Source organism: Sus scrofa, chromosome 2 (genome assembly GCF_054392235.1).
Source record: "Sus scrofa isolate SSC_HxYL_T2T_F1_AM1 chromosome 2, Sscrofa_HxYL_maternal_Yorkshire_Landrace_v2.0, whole genome shotgun sequence".
Taxonomy (NCBI): Eukaryota; Metazoa; Chordata; class Mammalia; order Artiodactyla; family Suidae; genus Sus; species Sus scrofa.
The window spans coordinates 53541564-53563740 of NC_139384.1; the positions used below are offsets into that span (position 1 = coordinate 53541564).

General features: G+C 38.5%; 3 pseudogenes; 2 read left to right on the plus strand and 1 right to left on the minus strand.

Annotated features, from left to right (window-relative positions):
• On the plus strand, positions 1–897 carry LOC110259733 (olfactory receptor 8J2-like; annotated as a pseudogene).
• A 4403-nt stretch (positions 898–5300) lies between these two features.
• On the minus strand, positions 5301–7175 carry LOC106507281 (nucleolar MIF4G domain-containing protein 1 pseudogene; annotated as a pseudogene).
• Positions 7176–18853: 11678 nt separating this feature from the next.
• LOC106507280 (olfactory receptor 8K3-like) lies at positions 18854–19769 on the plus strand (annotated as a pseudogene).
• The last annotated feature ends 2408 nt before the right edge of the window (positions 19770–22177 follow it).

Genomic DNA, 22177 nt, shown 5'->3' on the forward strand with positions numbered 1-22177 from the left:
ATGGCTCCAGAAAATCTCACTCGAGGGACTGAATTCATTCCAATGGGGGTCTCAATCCACCCAGAGCTCCAGATCCCTCATTTTGGTATTTTCCTGGTGATCTATGCTCTGACCTTGAGAGGAAACTTGGTCATCATCACCCGCACCAGAGCTGACTCTCAACTTCAAACCCCCATGTACTTTTTCCTCTGGCATTTGGCTGTCATTAACCTTGGCAATTCTATTGTCATTGCCCCTAAAATTCTGGTTAATGTCTTGGATACAAAGAAAACCATATCTTACTATGGGTGTGTAGCCCAAGTGGGTGGATTCTTAGTGTTTATCATGCTGAGAGTTTCATGCGGTGCCATGGCCTGTGACTGCTATGTGGTTATCTGCACACCCCTGCTCTACTTGGTGGTGGTTTCCCCACAGATCTGCCTTCTCCTGGTGTCTCTTTTTCACCTCTACAGTCTCTTCTGTGTGTTCTCTGTGTGGTATGGCTCATCCAATGTGATCAATCATTTTTACTGTGATAATGTCCCTCTGTTAGTCTTGTCCTGTTCTGATACCTACATTCCAGAAACTGAAGTGTTTACCTTTTCAGGGACCAACTTGTTTTTTCCCTTTAATTATCATTCCAACATCCTATTTCAACATCGCCCTTGCCGTTTTGAGGATACATCCATCAGAGGGGTGACAATAAACCTTTTCCAGCTGTGCTTCTCACTTACTGGCTGTCACTGTGTTCTATGGCACCCTTTTTTTCATGTATTTGAAACCAAGGACCAACCACTCCTTAGACACTGATAAGATGGCCTCGGTCTTCTACACCCTAGTGATACCAATGCTGAATCCCCTCATTTATAGCTTAAGGAACAAGGATGTCAAGGAGGCGTTGAAGAGATTTCTGGATAACCCCTGACAATTGTTCAAATGAATGACAAATTTAAATGACACCTACCCTTGTTTAAGGGTTTATTTTCTTCTGCTAAGTGATCGGGCAATAGTTTAAAAAAAAATCAATTATTTTCAATGGAAAAAAAAAAAAAACTTAGTTCTTTCCATACCAACTTTAAATACCAAAATTTCCCTGTAGAAAAATGCACTCATTGTTCAAAGAAAATGCACTAATGTAAGTCAAAAGGCATTTGAATGTAAACACATTTAAAAGTAATGTGTTTACACATGAACTTATTTACAAAACTGGAGTTCCCCTTGTGTTGCAGTAGAAATGAATACTGCTATGATCCCTGAGGATGTGGGTGCAATCCCTGGCCTCACCTTTTGGGTGGAGGATCCAGTGTGGCCTTGAGCTGTGGTGTAGGTCACAGAAGGGGCTCAAAATCATGAGTTGCTATGGATGTGGCTCCAATTTGACCCCTAACCTTGGAACCTCCATGTGCCTCAAGTGTGACCTAAAAATGAAACAAACAAATGAACTTATTTACAAAACAGAAATAGACCCACAGAGGTAGGAAAAATATTTATGGGAAAGAGAATGGATAAATTAGGATTTGGGGATTAAAATATGCACACTATATATAAAATAGATAACCACAAAGACCTACTACTCTATAGCTCAGGAAACTATACTCAATATCTTTTTGTTTTTTACTGTTTTGGCTTTTTAGGGCCACACCAGCAGTGTGTGTGTGTATACATCAAGCCAACACAGCCTTCTAAATCAATTATATTTCAATAAAATTTATTTTTAGTATGTGTTACTAGAGTTAGCAAAGGGTTTTCAGAATTGCTAAACATGGAAGAGAAAGCATTGTGGCTCACGATGGAGGAATGCATGCAGGAATGATTTCTTGGGCAGTTGTCAAGAGTGAGGTAAATCATCTTCCTTGTCACTAATCTCTTTTGTTCAGCTTTTAAAAGTTTTGTAACTTTTTGCTGCATTTTACCCATCAGTTTCTCAACCTTTTCAGACCAAATTTTTTATCTTGTATTTAAAATAAATGTACACCACAGGAAAAGAAATAAACCTTTGTGGAAAATAAAAACTAAACATAAAATGCTTAGATATACTTGAAAATAGCCCTGTGGCAAAATAGACTGAATAAAAAAAAAAAAGATTATAAAAGGGAAGTCCACTTTTGCACTTCTCACACTTGGCATAGATACACAAAGCAAAATTTGATATTCAACCAAATATGACATAGAATAGTTTCATTTGTCATATTCTCATATTAAAAATTATTGTATAAAAGTAATTGTCTTTTTTATAAAATCATAACTACACATATTTCTCTTAACATTTTTAGTCAGTGTATTTTGGATTGAAATATTTTTACAAACACACAAAAAGATCACAGTTCTCCAAATGACACCAATTCTCAAAAGCTCTCATTGCACAAAATGAAATAAGTCATTTTGTGCCCCATCTCTGTCTGTACACATGAAATGCTACTGATGTAAAGTGGAGTGGGGAAGAGTGAGCATGTTATGGGAGGCACAGATGACATCAAAAGATAAATTATTCATGACATTATCAGAGAAGTCAGAAATAAGTTAAACATGGGAACCATGAGACTCGGGTTCATGAGTTAATTTCTAACATTAGCCTCAAATAATCAGAATAGCTGAAAACAGAAGTGTCATGCCATGTGATGGAAACTTCTGGTCTTTGGGACAAAATCAGCAATAACTTGATAGCATTAGCCTTTAGGATTTTTATGTTGTGCTATTTATAAATATATAAAAGTACATGAAGTATAATTTTATTTTGTTTGTCTAATTGTTTTTACTTTATTATGGTTGTATTTGCCTTCATCAGCTTAGTCACTTGCAATTAAAAATCTATACTCCTGAGCAGAAAACAATCCTCTTAGGTGAAGAATTGGAGCAACAGGACTGAACTCACTTGAATTGCTACAAATCCTCTATATTTTAAAAATTTATTTTTATTTGTTATTTTAATTTTATTGGAGTATGGTTGACTTACAGTGTTGTATTAATTTCAGGTTTACAGCAAAATGAATCAGATAGGCATATAAATATATCCATTCTTTTTTCCCCATTCGAGTTATTGCAAACTATTGAGCATATTTTCCTTGGCTATATAGTGGATTCTCATTAATCATCTGCTTTATACAGTAGTGTGAATATGTTATTTCTGCCTCCCAATTCTTCCCTCCCCCCAGTGGTTTCAGTTCTGGTGACCACAAGCTTGGTTTTGGAAATCTGTGAGTTTGTTTCTGTTATAAATAAGTTATTTTGTGCCATTTTAAAATTAGATTCCACATAGATAAGGATATATGATATTTGTCTGGGTTAGTTTGCTCAGTATGATAATCTCTAGGTTCATCCATGTCCTCCATATTTTTTGTGCTTTGTAAAAATTCTTTATTTTGAGGGGAATTCCCTTCATAGCTCAGTGGTTAATGAACCTGACTAGGACCCACGAGGATGCAGGTTCAATCCCTGGCCTCCCTCAGTGGGTTGAGTATCTGGTGCTGCTGTGAGCTGTGGTGTAGGTTTCAGACACATCTCGGATCCTGCGTTGCTATAGCTGTGGTGTCGGTCTGAAGCTACAGCTCTGTTTCAACCCCTAGCCTGAGAACTTCCATATGTTGTGGGCATGGCCTTAAGAAAAAGCCAAAAAATCTTCATTTGGAAAAAATTTAAAACTTAGAGGAAAAATATAAAAGTACTCCTCATCTGTACAAACTTAACCCAGATTCACCAACAATGAACAGTCTGCCTATCTGCCTCCTCTATGTGTGGGGGCAAAGAGAAAGCAAGGGTCAGAAACTGTTTAGACTCTGCAACCTAAATCATGTGATAAGGTGGAAAATGGAAAGGTAAAGTGCAGTGTTTTGACTAGCAACGAGCCTCTTATTTAAAAATACCCTACACTGGCACTCAAAATATATGTAATAGACTTCACTGACACATTTTAATGCATTAAAAATTTTCTTATGCCCCTATTTTAATGATAAGTCCCCAAAAGACAGCTTTTTTCAAAATCTATGTGCATTGCTCTCAACCTGCATCAAAATTAAGACCAAAAATTCATATATACACCAAGCAATGGTTGTCTCAGCACCTGGCAGTACTTTCCAAATGCAAATTATTGTAATAAATAACAAAACATATATATTTAAGCAATTCTGAATTCCAGTAGCTTCAGGTCATGCTACTTGAAAGCATAGTTACTTACCATCATGTGGAAACCCATGATATTTTCTTGTAAAAGGGGGGTTTTACACTTACAGAGGGCATATTTTTGGATGACCTGCCATATAACAAATGTAAAACCTACTCAATGAATTAAGTCACAAATACATTCTGTGGTGAGGGGAAAGACTTTTTTGATTAAAAAATTTTTTTAATAATAAAAATGATACAAAAACGGGTCTCCGTCTATGGAAGTTTATCTTCTGCCGGAAAGCCAGCCAGAGGTTTAGTACACACACTGCTTGGTCGTAAGCATCTATAGAGCACAGAATATTATTCTACACTCACATCCTGGTGACTTTTTCAACTGAAGGCGACATTTAAATCAGGTCTGCAGCATTTAGGGGAGAGAAGCACATTCCAAGGGCAGGAAAAACAAGACCTTTGTGAATTTGTGGCAAATGGTAAGTATATGAGCATTTTTTACTTCATGCAACTGATCCATTTACATGTTTGGTGGTTGGGTGTCTCACAAGATGAACACTCATTCCCCACAGGCAGTTCAGTTCTATGCACATCTACACCTCCCAGAGCCCAGATCAGTGAACCACACCTGCTAACTGGCCCGTACCTACTTGGTGACTTTGAGATCGTTCAGGAAAGTGCATCTAAACCTGGCATCAACACGTGTGAGTGACAGACACAAACAGGGAAGAGGCCCTTGACCACATCAGGGCTGTATGTGAGTTAAGATGGACTCTCTTCCCCCACCAAGGCCTGAGTAACATGCTTGCTTCTCGAAACACTACAGCCCAGATACTTGAAACGATCAATGAAACACCAGGCACATTTAACAGATGGTTTCTGAACTTTTAACCACCATATAAAAAAGATAAAAACACATCAATTTCTTTATAACTACACTTTCTAGAGGGCTATTTGGTCTATAAAAAACATAAGACATGGGCATACCCTCTGCCAAGTCTCATCTCTTAAGGAAGGGGACCCAGGGCCTGCCTCTCCCTCCCTCTCTCCCTCCTCCTAGAGATTAGTTATTTGAAAATGGCTCAAAACACAAATACAATATAACCTTGGATCAAAATATGCTATTTTAAGTACAAAAGACTGTGCCACAGCTCCACCAAGATGTGCACACGGTGCTCTCAGGCAGGCCCCCTTCCCTGGGCCCGGGACTACATCCTTAGGGAAGCCCCACCCTGCAGGGCCCTAGTGCTGAGCTCGGCTCTCTCCCACAGCTCCAGCTCTCTGGCCTCCTAGGTGCTGGCACTCCCTGTGGCTTATGAACAGCTTCAGGCCCTCCCTCAACAGGCCCAGCACAGGTTTGTCTGGACACCCTTGCAAAAATTAAACCAAGGTCTTCAACTTCTGTTTCCATTAACAGAGTATATTAATACTTTTTGTTATAAGTGGACCCTGGGTTTGGCCAATTCACTGAATTCAATGATCTCTAAGATGGAAAATGGAAGTGATTTTGTCTTCAACAAATGGGCCACCAAATGAATCAAATTAGAGAAATCATTGGTTGACAAATTTTCTAAGTCCAGAAATTTGTCCCATAGGCTGATTTGGAAAGTCATCTGAAACCTCCTCTCGTGGTCACAGAACTTTCCCACCAGGAAGGTGTTGAAAGCATTGCACATCTTCTCCTGAAGGCAGCAGTCCACGTAGGACGTGAATGATTTCTCTCTCCTGATGATCCTTAAGTCCAAGCTTTAGAAGCCTCTCAAACATGTCCAAAAATTTTTCACTCGTCATTATTGTACAAAATATATTTCTCCAGATGTCACTGTTCATTCTCTGCTTTTGGGAAAGTTCCATCCCTGAGCCAGTTCTGCAGGCCAGGGCTCTCTGAAGCTTCCACAGCTTCTCCATGGGCTTGGGGTCATAGCCTGGGATCTTTCACACATTGTTGTTCTTCAGGGCCAGCAGTGACTCCAGAATGAACCAAATGCTACTCTGGTCCTGGCCTGGGATTCAGTGATTAGTTCCTTAAGTAACAAAGCCTTAACAGGATCAGTTCAGTATCTTTCTGTGAACGTTCCAACAAGTTTCCTCAAAAAGTCAAAGATGAGGAGAGACTGCACCATGTGGAGGTTTTACTAGTGGGCAATGATGGTGACCAGGTTGTCACGCTTCTTCCCATCACATCCACTTCTATAGACATCATCAAACCTCCTCACCATGGCCTCCAAAATGTGGTTGCCAACCTTGATCCCAACCATGTGGTACAAGATGCTGACCAGAAGCAAATGCTCCATCACCAGCCTGCTGTGCATGGTCTCAGACGGGGCGCTGGTGCTCAGGAGGATGCTTGTCATGGTGTCTCTCAGGTCCTTCCTGCTGTGCACCATGTACAGGTCCTCTAGGTGGTAGCTTATGGAGGCCATGTTCGGTCACTTGACCTGTTAATCAGACATTTGACCTGTTTCTTTAACCTTTCCAGTATTTCCTTTTTCTGAGCATCCACTGTCTCCTCTGATAGCCTCACATGGGCCAGGATGTACTTTCCAGCATTTTCAAAAAGACTCTGGTCAGTTGTGTCAACATCCTTGGAGGAATTTTCACACCTCTCTTCATCTTCAGCAAAATGGCCCCTCTTTTTCCTCCCTTTCTCCTTCACTCTCCCTTTGGCTTTTTGCTCTTCCTCTTCTTGGTTGTTGTTCTCCCCCTCCATGTCCTTCTCTTTCAAGTCCTTGTCCTCCTCCCCCTCCTCGCCCTCGCTCTGCACTCCCAATTCCCACTCCCTCTCCTCTTCCATGTCCTCCTCCTCCCAGTCACTCTCTTCCTCCCAGTCACTCTCTTCATCACTTTTGGGGTCCCTCTATCCTGCACCCTCTTCCTCCTCCTCACTGCTTTCACATAAGCCAGTTTTTCCTAGACTCTAGGGCTCCCATAATGTAGCTGAGCAGCATGGAGCCCCCTTTGCCCTTCTTTCTGTGCTTGCTCAAGCCAAGGCACTGCTCCAGCTATAGGATCTTCTGATTTTCCTCCTCATTGGCCACCAGAATCACCTGTTTCCACTCAGCTGTAGTGGCTGTGGGGCCCATGGTCCTCCCAGGGGACCACTTAGCCAGGGGAAGGGGGCCCTGGGCCAGGGGAGGTCCTAGCCCCTCCAAAGCCTATGGAAACAGCCAACTGCCCTTCCACTGCCCACCTATGCCCACGGCCAGCTCACTTCCCCAGGTCTGCTGCCAGAACCTGGCCCCGGGCAGGGCCTGCAGTCCGCTGGAGCCAAGGTGCCTACCTCAGGTGCTGCTTCTCCTTCCTCAGTTCCCTGTGTCTTTTCCTCCTGCCCAGGCACCTGCAACCCTGAGACCAAGGCCCTTGACAGCTGCCAGGGGTCTTGCCCTTCGAGGTGACCTGCATGAACTCCTCCAGGGCTACTTTTAGCTGCTTCAGGGACCCATCCCTGGCTCCCTCAGATCCATTGTGGGGCCCCCATCAGGCTCAGCTTCCTGTTGGCAATGGGCCCTGACAGCCTCACACAGGCACAGCACCCGGGCTCTTGGATGCTGCCAGCTTCTGGGACCAGTGGCCTTGGACTACCCCTCCATATTTTAAAAAATGAATTAAAGTTAAGAATGAAGGCTGTAGTGTTTCCTACCTTTTAATTTGGTTAACATATACATATTTTTCTAAAAATAATTATGTTGTCCCTTGTATTAGTTTCATAGTGCTTCTGATTTTTTTTTTTTACCAAAAAGCAAAAAAATCACCAATAACTCAGTGGTTTGAAACAGAAAGAACTTTTTTTTTTTTGGTCCTTTTAGGGCCTCACCCAAGGCATATGGAGGTTCCCAGGCTAGGGATAAAATGGGAGCTGTAGGTGCTGGCCTACACCACAGCCACAGCCATAGCCACAGCATCAGGGGATCCAAGCTATACCACAGCTCACTGACATACTGGATACTTGGCCCAGGAGAAAGGCCAGGGGTCGAAGCTGCATCCTCATCATATTAATTGGGTTCATTAACCACTGAGCCACAATGGGAACTCTAACAAGAACTTCAACTGTGGGCTACTGCAGTTCTGGAGGGCAGAATTTCAAAATGAGTCTTTCTAGGCTAAAGTCAAAATATCAGGAGATTGTATGCATTTCAGGACTTGTGGGGAAAAAATAATCTTTTTTTTTTTTTTTTTTTTTTTTTTTTTTTTTGCCTCTCCTAGAGGCTGCCCACAGCCCATGCCTGGCATCCTCTTCCATCCAGCAAGGCTGTCATTCTGACCTCTGCTTTCACTACCACATATTCCTCTCTGATTCCTCCTCTCTTGTCCTTTTCTCCTTTGTGATTACATTGGACTCACTCAAACAATCCAGGGGAGCCTTTCCATCTCAAGGTCCATAACTCAATCACAACAGCAAGCATCTTTATCTTCCACAGCAACATGTTCACAGATTCTGTTGATTCGGACCTAGGCATCTTTGGCAGGCTGGGGGCGGGGGTGGTGGTGTCACTCCATCTAAAACATCAATATCCATATTGGCACATTTTGTGAAATTGGACAATCTAAAATTTTGCACCTGTCATTAGTACTCAATAAGATAGTCTCACCAAAGCTTACAAACTGTGTACCCTTTCTGCATTACTTGGCTACAGAATCTGTTCTAAACGAGCTATACACAAAGCCTCCTTTGAAGGAAACATAAACAAGAAGTATGTGGTTCAAAGTTTCCAAATATGTTACACACATATACATGTACTTGCATATCACTTGTCACTCATTTATCAGAAATGATGAACTGACTCCATCAATCATCCACACAGGCACATCATCCAGTCATCAGTTTTATGAAGTAAGACATAAAAAAGAATTTATCTGCCAGCTTTCATCTCCTGTTGTTCAAAGCTCATCCTCTGGGGGGCATTAAGCTACTTGTACTTTCAGATTATGCCTACCTGGGTGCTCAGGTGGGTCCATGTGCCAGAGTCCAGCTCCAGCAGCCAAGGTGTTCCTACGGGGATGGATGGTGTCGGTGGATGCACACGGAGACAGCCTCTTTGTCCCTTCTTTCAGGGTGCTTGACAGCTCAAATTTTATTAGCATAAGTAGCAGTTTATATAGACAGCTTAATTGTAACTTACGTCACAGTGCTTAGATCATATTTTTAAAGGTTAAACTTTTAGATTACATGGTACAGTAGATATACATTGTGTCCTAAAGATTTTAATTAAAACTAACAGATACAACACATCATGTAAAACTATAATGGGTACAAAACATCATGTGGAAAAAACATTATGTGAAAATAAGGCGATTTGGTACAAAGCGTTTTGGGGTTACTCTTAGCAAGCGCCACCCATTATTGTTTTAAGCTAATCTTTAGCAACTAGAAAGGTCACAAGCACAAGAATTTGACATTTACAAAAACTCATTTTTTAGATTAAAGCTTGGGGTACTAACTTCAACGCGTTATGGTCAGGGGACAGTATGAGAAAATATTTTTTTTTCTATCAAAGCAACTTAATTTCCTAAAACTTAAAAGCTTCCTACAAAATTCATTAAAAGCAAAATTATTATGTTTTTCCATCAAGAATAATGTATGTCTAACCTATTCTAACCAATTGTACATTCCACAATTACCTAACTCTAAAGCCTACTCTTACTTGTAACAAACTAATGAATACTTTGTTTTTCCCTACATTAGACCTGAATAGGGGGAATTCCACTAAGGTGAAGCTCTTATTATTTTATTACTGTTCCAATTTTTTTTGTTGTTGTTCCAATTTTATTGAGTCACAAAACAATATAGGAAAATAACAAAGAATAGCAAACAAATAACAGGAAAGACTGAATAATAAGTAAATAACAGAAAAGACTGATTTCTCCAAGAAGCGATTTTTTTATTGTTGCACTGTTGTGCAAAGCTTTCATTTTGTTATTGTTGCCATTGTTGTCGGGTTGGTTAGCAGGTGAGCCTCATTGTTTTTAGGACTTGCCTTGGGAGCTGTGCCACTGGGTAAGCCCTTTTCCCTATTTCTAAACCTGCCCTCGGAACTGCGCCGGTGGGTAGGCTTTTTATACCTCTGTTGGGAACCCTGCCTTCGGAACTGTGCCATCAGGCTAGTTCCCTTCCTCCGCCTCCTGCATCTCCTCACCTCCCTGCATCCATGGTCTTTGTGTCCAAATAATGAAAGTTGGGAAAGACTTGAGACATCGACGACAGGAACCTCTCATTCTGTACCTGCAGCAGAGGCATTAAGAAGCTTGTCCCAACTCTGTACGGTAGGGATTTCCTACGCAGAAAAGAAGATAAAGTGTGTGCATCCTGGGTGGCACACTGTGAACACTTTTAAGATGATGATATAAGAAAAGTCACTCGGTTTTCCCCAAATCAGAATAATAAATATCATTCTACAAATTTAAATCCCAAACCTTACTTACAGGCCCAGCTTTTTCCCAGCATTTCCTGTTATTATGAAGGACGTGATCAAATATCTCAGTACTTTACATACATCTTATAACACTCTGGTTTAAACAAAACAAAACAAAACAAAACAAGCTCCTGCCACATCAATAACCAAAAAGAAAAGAGAAGTTGACACACTTTATAATTTTATACATTCCAAAGAAAAATTGAGGAATTTTAAGACTTCTGTGGAGATTTTCTTATGCCTTGCTCAAAAGAGATCACTAATAATAAAAAAAAAAAATACTCTAGAAACAGATCATGGACATGGAGAGCAGACTTTTGGTTGCCGAGTGGAGTGGGAGGAGGGAGTGGGATGATGAACAGGGAGTTTGGGGTCGGAAGATATAAACTATTACATGTGGAATGGATAAGCATTGAGGGCCTGCCGTACAGCACAGGGAACTAGATCAAATCGCTAATGACAGAACATGATGGAAGATAGTGTTAGAAAAAAAAATATATATATATACACATATACATATATATATATATATATACATACACATATACATATATATATATATATATATATATATATATATATGACTAGGTCGCATTTCTCTACAGCAGAAATCTAGGTAGTATTGTGGATCAACTATGATTTAATAATTTTTTAAAAGAAATATATTTTGCAAACAGTCTATTTCTAGCTAAGTTTGGTTTGAGCAGCTTCTCACCCTGACAGTCCTCAAGCATCACCTCCACTTGTCTACATAGTCATAGGTCACACCTGCCATCTCTGCTTACCAAAGGATATTTTTACAAGCCACCTCCGTGGAAATGAAAGAAGTCCATTTAAATAAATCATTCAAAAAAGAAGTAGAATGAACTGAAAGTTGGAGATGTGGTAGAAGGAGCAAAAACAAAAAGGATTTGGTGATCAGCCAGCCTGCCTCTGCTACAGGGTGTGTGTGCCAGTTTTTGGTGTCACTTCAGTAACTGTTTCATCAGCATTATCCAAGATTGTCAATATTTTCACTGCTACAGACTTTTGGGTAGTGGTATATGCAAACTATGACATATAGAATGGGTAAGTGATGAGACCCTACTATCTACCTTGGGTTAGAACAAGATGGAAGACAGTATGTTAAAAAGATGTATATATATGTATGGCTGGGTCAATATGCTGTACAGCAGAAATTGACACAACATTGTAATTTAACTATGCTTTAATATTTTTTTAAAAAAACTGTATTAAAATTTGTGTTTATCTGTTTCCATTTTAATCTTTTAACTTTTTTTATTGACATGGATTGTGTTTAGTACATTTTTCTATTCCAAATTAAGACCAGTATTTGGACTTTGTAAAAATAATGGATTAAGTGGAACAATTTTAGTTCTATAGAGTTAAATCTGATTCGTTTATTTATTGCAATCCCTTAACACATGCAAAAACAGTACATATTCATAAGTTGGATGTGCTGAGTATGAAATTCTTGTGTACTGATGATGGAATATATTTATAAAAGAAATCTTGAAATAGATCCATATTTATTTAAGTGAATTAATTTTGCTCATTTTTCTCATATCATGATTTTGTGGTATGGAATCAAAGTATAATTAGCTCAATTTAATCATTTTAGGTAAAAAAACAGATACATGTTCAGAGTTTATATTACTTTTGGATCATTAAAAAAACTGTAGGGCATATTTAATGTGGTTTATCTTTATCTTCAGACCTAAAACTTTGGAAGAAGCCACTGTGGAAAACACTGAATGTGGAAGTGATTTGTGGGCGATTAAAGCACCTATCCAACAAATAATAAACTTCAATCCAGATATTTGAGGGAGTTGCACTAAAAGTAATAACCAAAGAAAGCAGGTGAATCATATTTAAGAGAAATTTCCTCAATAGGGAAATCAAGTGTACCCTGAATAATTAGCAAAGATCACTGACATCATTTCCTATTCTCAGATGCTTTCAGAATAACCACAAAATTGTGTTCAAGTTCCCAGGGCACTGTCTCCACAGGGAGAGACACTCATAAATTTCTGTCTGCAATCAGACTAATAATCACACGGGGGAACAAGAAGGCATTTCTTGTTTTAGGTGGGTAGATGGCATTGATTAGCGTAATTACTAGAATAGCTCCAGTGACAACTATCGACCTGTCTTCAATTTAAAATTACGGATATGAGTTTTAGTCCTGATGCCAGACTCAACACACTATACCATGAATGTGAATTATCTTTTCATAACTATGATTTCTGGAGAAAGAATATGTTTTTACCACTGTTATTGTGTTCTTTGAAAGGAGTAAACAACCTTGTTTCTACAAGTTATAATTTAAATACCAGGACTCTAGGCCACAAGAACTCTGAGGATGGAGTAAGAATTTCTTTAAAGCTCCACCTAGGATCTTGGCTAAGCAAAGATGCTAATCATCAAGCCAGAGTTGTTGATGCTGTGTCTATGCCTCAGGGCTTTCAGTGATTCAGGAACATGACCTTACCATTATCTCTTATGACCATGTATCCACAGAGTTTATTTATGCTGTAGATATCCGTGACCTCTTTCGGTTAACAAGAGAAGACAGAGTCATGAATGATACAATGTTTACTTGGTATATGTTTATTAGGTAGGTGATTCTAGGATATATATATTTATATATGATGGATATATGATGTTTATTTGGTGAAAGATTCTAGGAAGTAAAAATGACAGAATGGGGAGGGTGAGAAAGAGAAGGAAGAAAGCTAATAAAGTATGCAAAATGAGTAAATTTCTGCTATATTTTTCATATTTTTAAAGTTTTATTGAAGCATAGTTAATTTACAATGTTGTGATAGTTTCTGCTGTACAACAAAGGGACTCAGTTATACATGTACACACATCCATTCTATTTCAGATCCTTTTCCCGTATAAATTATCATAGTATATTGGGTAGAGTTTTTCTGTGCTATGCAGCAGGTCCCCCTTGGCAAGTGTGCATATGCCAGTCTGAAAACCCCAGTCCATCCCCACACACAGCATTCCCCTTTGGTAAACATAAACTTGTTTTCAAAGTCTGTGAGTCTTTTTCTGTTCTTCAAATAAGCTCATTTGTATCCTTTATTTTAAATTACACCTGGAGGTGATGTTTGCTTTTTACTTTCTGACCTCATATAGTATGATCATCTCTAGGTCCATCCATGGTGATGCAAATGGCATTGTTTCATTCTTTTTTAGGGATGAGTGACACCCCATTTGTATACATGTACCACATCTTCTGTATGCAGCTATGTTTCAATCAACTTATGATGTTTTGAAGTTTTCCTTTAAATAGTCCAAATGAAGGTTAAAGAGCTAGGGTATTTATCCATTGAGTTCTATACCTTCATAGTTGAGCACTTTTCTTAGTACATCAGACCTCAGGCACTTCCAGACCACTTTGAATATGGTCTGAGGATGATTTCAGGATCCTTTGACCCCAGGAAGAGAAGCCAAACTCTTGAAATGGAAAGTTACCAGCATGCCGGCATGGCTGTAGGTCAAGTCATGGGGTCGGGGGCGGGGGGAAGAATGACAAAGAATGGGAAATAGATGTGTCTGCTACAGTGATAGCCACATTATAAAGTTGATGGCAAAGACAAAATAATGCAAAATAGTCTTTGAAAAGAAAATTAAGGAGAGTTCCTATTGTGGCTCAGTGGGTTAAGAACATGACTAGTGTCAGTAAGGATGAGGGTTTGATCCCTGGCCTTGCTCAGTGGCTTAAGGATCCAGCATTGCTGCAAGCCACATCATAGGTTGCAGATGCAGCTCAGATCATGTGTTGCTGTGGCTGTGGCATAGGCAGGCAGCTGCAGCTCTAATTTGATCCCTAGCCCCAGATCTTCCATATTCTGCAGGCGAAGCCCTGAAAAGAAAAAAAAAAATCTATATCTATATCTATCTATATCTATACCTATATCTATCTATCTATCTATCTATCTCTCTCTCTCTCTCTATATATATATATATCCGAGAAGGTGCCATTTCCTCCTCTTCTTCCTCCTGCTCTGGATCATTTTACCATCAATATTATGCTGAGGAACCACATCAGTATCTTCAAAGGCCACAGCACAGCTCCCTCACTTGCTCCTTTCACATGCAGAAGGAACTAGAAATGCTGAAAAGGCCTTCTTCTACCCTTTGTCTCAAGAGATATTCAGGAAAAAATCACCTCCCATATGGAGACCAAAGTGTAAATTTATTCTTTCCTATTTATATGTGTTGTCTTCTCATATGGGTATGAGAATACATTGCTAACGTGGAGTATGTGGCCTGCACTAACTTGCCCCTCCCAAACCCATACATCAAGAGACTGTATTGTCTTTTCTTGGCCTCCAAAATAGGCTTTTGGACTTAGGTTAACATGTTAACCACACAACAATAAAATGATGATTTTTTCCTCTACTATCTTTGCATTTTTTAAATATAGATAGTGAGGTTAAAGTCTTGTAAGTATCTTCTAATATATTTATAGCAGGGCCAAAACTGCATCTAAATTCAATGTCGTTAAAGGGTCAAAGAAGCTCAGTTCTTGGAAGAATTATCAATCTAGTGCTTGCATTACGCTTTTAGTATTGGTGAAATTGCCATGCCTGAAACACCCTGGAATCTAGCCTAGGGTACTTCCTTTCCTATTTCATAATGTACCTAAATGCATTGAGGGGCATTTTCTTCTTAGTCTCTTGTTTTTCATATTACAAATTGCACATATCACAAGTGAATAGGAAAATTTATTCTTTTGTGGGGTATGAAGAGATGGCAGATGACCTTCCCACACATCTCCACAGATTCCAGTTATGTGACACAAGTAAAACACAAACTGTGTTACTCAGCTCATAGAATTTTGCATTCATGTTTGAGAATCTAGCATCATGGGAACTAATAATAATGAAGTTCAGTTTTAAAAAATAATCTTCAAGGAGAGTTCTCTGGTGGTCTAATATTTAGGATTTTGTGCTTTCATAGCTGCAGCCCAGGTTTGATTTCTGGTCTGGGAACTGAGATTCCACATCATGCCATTGCCAAAAAAAATGCCATGTATTTTACAAAATAAGGAATGGAAACATGTATAAGAGCCAGTGGCTTTATTAGCTGTGTTGGATAAGAGAAGTACGAATGTTTGTACTTTTTAATTATTTTTAAATAGTATATGTGTACATATATCTGCTGATGACATCTTCCTTGTTTGGTTAGTGCTAATGAATGCATATTTTTACTTTTAGGTCAATACATTGTTAATATTGTAAATAGAATTTTGGAAAGAGTAAATCATAAGAGGCATATTTAATCTTGCAAATTCCTCTTGAATTTAAATTCTGATATTCTTGAAATTTAAATTTAGTTAGTGACCTGCAGAAGTTCTAGTTTTTAAGACTATGAGTTTAAACATTATATTTTCATGGTAAGTTCTTGACCAGTATATGGTCAATTTCATCATTTTCTATAAGGATAATCATTTTCTCCAACTCTATTTATCAAGTAGATAAGATTGTCCTCATTGTCCTGATGTGCCACCTCTCTCATATAAGACAGTTGTATACAATCATGAGTCTTTTCTGAGTTCTCTATTCTGTTCCACTGATGTATATGCCCAACCTTGTACCAATGCTACATTGTCTCAAAAACCCTAGCTGTGTAAGATTTAATATCTGGTAGTGCCAATCTTTTCAAAAGCATCTAACTTATTCTTCCTACTTTGCATTTTCTAAATACATTTTAAGTTGGTGTCAAATTGCCCAATGAGGTTTTAATTGCAAAGGCACTAAGCAATTAAATCAATTTCAGCAGAATTGACATCTTTATAACATTTGGTCATGCAATCCAAGAATATAGTATATTTAGCAACTTAGAGTTTCGGTCATGTTTTTCAATGATGTTTTAATTTTTTCCTTTTTTGAATGTTTGATTTAGTTTTTATATGATATTTTATCATTATCCAATTTCCACTGTATTCCCCCCCCTTTTTTTTTTGCTTTTTAGGGCCACACCTGTGGCCCATAGAGTTTCAGAGGATAAGGGTCGAATCTGAGCTATATTTGCCAGCCTACACCACAGCCACAGCAATACAGGATCCAAACAACATCTACAACCTACACCGCAGTTCATGGCAATGCCAGATCACCAACTCACTGAGCAAGGCCAGGGATCCAACCTGCATCCTCATGGATCATAGTCAGTTTTGTTAACTGCTGACCCATGAAGGGAACTCCCTGTATAATTATTTTTCATAAAAGTTTAGAAGCACCTGACTTTTAATAAATTGAAGGAAAGATGAGTTAGGAAAGTAGATGTTAAGATGCTCCTTAACTTAAAATGGGTTCATTCAAAACATGGGATGTAGGTAGCCCTGATGGAAGATGAATCAAAGGCATAAGAATAGCTTTCAAATCAAAATATAGTAAGTATTCCTTATTTGTATGAAGGTCATGTCCAGTTGACTTAATCTGGATCAAACAATCTGTTGTCCTGTCCCTGTATATTTAATCAAGTAAAACTTGAATACTTCAAATGAATCAGGCAATAGCTACTTCTGCTTGTTTCTTATTATTTCCTCTCTTTTTCATGTTTATACTTCATACAATGATATCATTTTCCAGCCCCTGAGGCATTTGAAATAACATTCTATACTTTATTTTTTTTTGCGTGTGTGTCTTTTTGCCTTTTCTAGGGTCACTCCCGAGGCATATGGAGTTTCCCAAGCTAGGGGTCTAATCGGAGCTGTAGCTGCCAGCCTACACCAGAGATACAGCAACGCAGGATCCGAGCCGCATCTGCAACCTACACCACAGCTCATGGCAACACTGGATCCTTAACCCGCTGAGCAAGGCCAGAGACCGAACCTGCAACCTCATGGTTCCTAGTTGGATTCGTTAACCACTGCGCCACAACAGGAATTCCCCAGAAATAGCATTCTATACTTTAGAGCGATGTTTCTGTGTGTTAGATAAGTACATTCATAATAGTTTACTGGACAATTTTATGTGGTTCGTTAGTGACATGTTTTAATAAGTTTTTGCTTTTCATGAAGTGTGCTAGGAAAATATAACCACAGTCATGGCAAGTGTTGGAGGGCCTGCCTGTTGTCCTTTTTCAGACTGAATAAATTATAGATGTAAGGCTTACCTGATACGCAAAAGAGGAAAAAGATCAGAAACTTCAAAAATCAGCACACAATGCTGGAACTCATATACACTCTTTTAGAGGAAGTGAAATACATTTCTGTGAAATAAAGTGGGCATGTTAAGGTCTACTGCAAGGTAGCTAAATTACCTTCTATCATAAAAATCATTAAATAACATTTAAATTCACAAAAACATAGTTGGATGAGAGCACAATTTTAAAAATGACACAAATAGTGGAATAAAATAATATTTAGTTATGTAGAGTTATAATGAAGGCAAGTAAATCAAAGTTTATTAAATGAGCTTATCAATGATTTTCTTTGGAGACAGAGACCAAAGTTGCAAGGGCAAGAAGCAGAGGGCTAATACTTCTTATTTTAATTCTTTCTAAAAATTGTTACACTTTAACTAATTACATGTTTTCTTGTTCATTTATTTATTTACTTATTTTGGACTTGGACATCTAGATTGAACCCCCTTTTTTTTGGCCACAGCCATGGTGTATGGAAGTTCACAGGGCCAGATAAACTGTTTGGATAAACTGCAGCACCACAGTGACCAGAGACACAGCAGTGACAATGCTAGTGCCTTAACTTGCTAGCCCCACAGGAAACTCCCAATTATTTCTTTTAAATAAAAAACATTTTTAAAAACATCAGCATTTCCATTCTGGCCATATATTTCTAAAGATATATTGTTGACAAAACTGTAGAGAGTCTGTATAGACCTTGTAATGAGAACCAGGACATAACAAGGTTGCAGTGGTTTCTAAATTTGGCTCCAGGTTCTATACTGGAGGTGAGTCTTGTTTTTATTTATTTATTTATTTATTTATTTATTTATTTATTTATCTATCTATTTGAGTTTTAGGGCCACACCCATAGCATGTGGAAGTTCCCAGGCTAGGGGTCCAATTGGAGCTGCAGCTGGCGGCCTGTACCACAGCTCACAGCAACACCAGACCCTTAGCAGACTGAGCAAGGCCGGGGATCAAACCCATGTCCTCATGCATACTAGTTGAGTTTGTTACAACTGAGCCCAACAGGAAATCCATGAATCTTGATTTAAATCACTCTATCTAAAATGATTGTTATTTATCTTATGTGCAATGGCTTTGCATAATAAACTTTTAACAGATGAGATCTCATGAAATGCAATGTCTTTTCCAATGGTTCTTCCCACAGTTATTGTCCTTAATGGCTTGGATGGACAAAAAAAAATCAAACTGTGCTAAATGACTTCATCCTCATGGGAATCACAGAGCTTCGTGAGCTTCAGGCTCCCTTCTTTGGACTGTTCTTCCTCATCTATGCCATATCAGTGGTGGGCAGCTTGGGCATGATCATTCTCCCCAAGGTGGGCTTGCATCTACAGACACCTGTGTAATTCTTTCTCATATACCTGGCTTACATTGATTTTGGTTATTCAATGACTGTGGGACCCAAAATTTTGGTAAACTTTGTAGCTGATTGAAATACAATCTCCTATCATTGGTGTGCTACACAGCTGACTTTCTTCATTTTGTTCATCATTAGTGAACTTTTCATTCTGTCAGCAATGGCCTATGACCGCTATGTGGCCATTTGCCACACTCTGCTCTACACAGCAGTTATGTCACAAAGAGTATGGTGGGTGCTGGTAGCAGTCCCCTATCTTTACAGTGCCTTTGTTTCTCTGATAATCACCATACAGATATTTGTTTCATCCTTTTGTGACTATGATGTCATTTCTACTGTGACAGTCTCCCCTTGTAAACTTTGCTATGCTCAAGCACATGGGAAATCAAGCTGTTCACACTGACCTGTTCAGCATTTAATTTGGTTTCATCTCTTCTGATAGTCCTGTGTCCTACATACTGATCCTTAAGTCCAGCCTCAGGATGAACACCGCACAGGGAAGACACAAGACGTTCTCCACCTGTGGATCGCACCTGATAGTGGAAGCAACTCTATCCTTTATGTACATGCAGCCCAAGTCCAGTCACTCCTTTGATACTGATAAAATGGCCTCTGCATTTTACACTTTGGTTTTCCCCATGGTGAATTCTATGATCTACAGCTTGAGGAACAAAGAAGAAAAGGGTTCTCTGCATAGGATATGGAAAAACCTGCACAAACACCCTATACAAAATTAAATATAGAATGTGCATATAATGCATTTGATTATAGAAAATTATTATATGTGATAAACAATTAGAAGGCAGTCATTTGTCAAAAGCAGGCAGAATTTCTTGTTTTCAATTTATAGATATTCAAGTAGTGATGATCCCTCCAGTTATCAACTTTGATTTGCCTCAAGTTTCAGTGCGAGAGACTAAAGTCCAGATCACTGTTTTCACATTGCCAAGTAGATTGTTGGCAATTGAAGGCTATCCTTTTTTTTTAACTGCATATATCACTAAATAATCTTTCTAAAAAGGCATTCTTACGTGTTTTAATAAATGTTTTTTGTGTGTTAGCCAACATTTCAATACTAGTGCCCATCACACTGGTGTACTGACACATAGAGGATGGCAGTACTGTTCTTTGTCCTGAGTATTTATATAGCAATGAATACTATATCAAAAATGTCTGCCTGGGAGTTCCCATTGTGACTCAGTGCTTAACAAATCCAACTAAGAACCACGAGGTTGCAGGTTCAATCCCTGGCCTTGCTCAGTGGGTTAAGGATCCGGCATTGCCATGAGCTGCGGTGTAGGTCGCAGATGTGGCTTGGATCCCGTGTTGCTGTGGCTCTGGTGTAGGCCAGCAGCTACAGCTCTGATTAGATCCCTAGCCTGGGAACCTCCATATGCCACAGGAGCAGCCCTAGAAATGGCAAAAAGACAAAAAAAAATCTGCCTAGTGACAATTTAACCCTCTCTCCTCTGTGTTGGTGGCATCTTGGATTTCTTATAAATTATGGTATGTGAACATTTATAAATATAGGGATACAGAAATAAAAGCGTTACTCTTTTCAGTGTTTCCATTGTGGCTCAGTGTGTTAAGAACATGACATTGTCTCCAGGAGGATGTGGGTTGGAGCTCTGGCCTCACTCAGTGGGTTAAGGATCCAGTGTTGCTGTGGCTGTGGTGTAGGCTGTCAACTGCAGCTCTGATTTGACCCCTAGCCTGGGACAATTCAATGTGCCACAAGTGCAGCCTTAACAAGAAAAAAAAAGTGTAACTGTTTGCAAGTGGTTTAACTGTACTAATTAAAAGTCCAAAAGAATTTACAAGAATTTCTCGCATGAGGAAAGTGAATTTTGCAACATTGCTAGATATAAGTTCAGCATACAAAAACACAATTATTTTGCTATAATACTAGCATAAAACAGGTTAAAAAACACAATTTTAAATAATTAATTACATGGGAACAACTTGTGTGACTTCATTGTTAGGACCTATGGAAACACTAGTGAATTAGTAAAGAAGACATGCATGCAGCAATATACATTTGGCTGGAGGAAATAAACATGATGAGGTAATTTGTGCCTAAATTACCCCATATACTTAATGCAATAACAATCAGAATTCCACATTTTAATACTCAAGTTAGTATTAAAATTTACATGGAAATGGAAATGATCAAGAACAGTCAGGACAATATGTTAGTAGAAGAAGGATTCCAGAGGACTTCCAATAGCAGATATCAGGTCCTTAAATAAGGCTAGATTATTTTAACATTTGTGTCATCAATGCACATATGGACAGAAAAAAACAATAAAACAAAAGAAAGTAAATTCAATTAACAGACTCACCTGTATAATTTCAAACAAAAGCTCCACAGCAATATAACAAGGAAAGAAGAGATTCTCAGTAAATCGACCTTGTCCAATTAGGTTTCCTATGTAAAACATGGACCATTGTCATTTACTTGCAATATATGTAAACATTAATTGAGATGTGTCATAAATAGATATGTGCAAGCTACAGTCACAAAGTCCCTGGAAGAAAAACAAAACTAACATCTTTATTATTTGGGACAAGCCAAATTTTCCAAAATGGGGTGCAAAAATTATAACACCAAAAAATGGATAACATCACTTTCCAAAATTAAAACTTCTTTTTATCAAAATACACCATAGGAGAGTGAAAAGGAAATCCTGGGGGAGTATATTTGGTACACTTGCACCCTACAAAGTACTGGTATCAGTAATTTGTAAAAAATGAAACAAAAAGACAACAGGTTGCCTAATTTCTAAAATCAGTATGATCCAGAAAGTCAACTTATTAAGGGAAAAAAAAAGGCAAGATGCCTGACAAAACACTTCACAAAAGAGTGTGTCATAATATCCAAAAAATGCATAAATATGTTTCAAAAATTATTCATTATTAGCTAAGTGCAATTTAAGATTATAATATGATATCACTATACACCCACCAGGATAGCTTTTCGCTTTTGAGTTTTACTGAAAAATTACTTCAAACAATTCAAAATTTTATATGAACATAAAGAAACTAAAACTTTCAGTTGTTTATGGACCATATATATGTTGCTATAAAAACTTTGGAAAAATAAGGGCAGTAAATACTAAATTTTAATTGTGCCTTCTCTGTGATG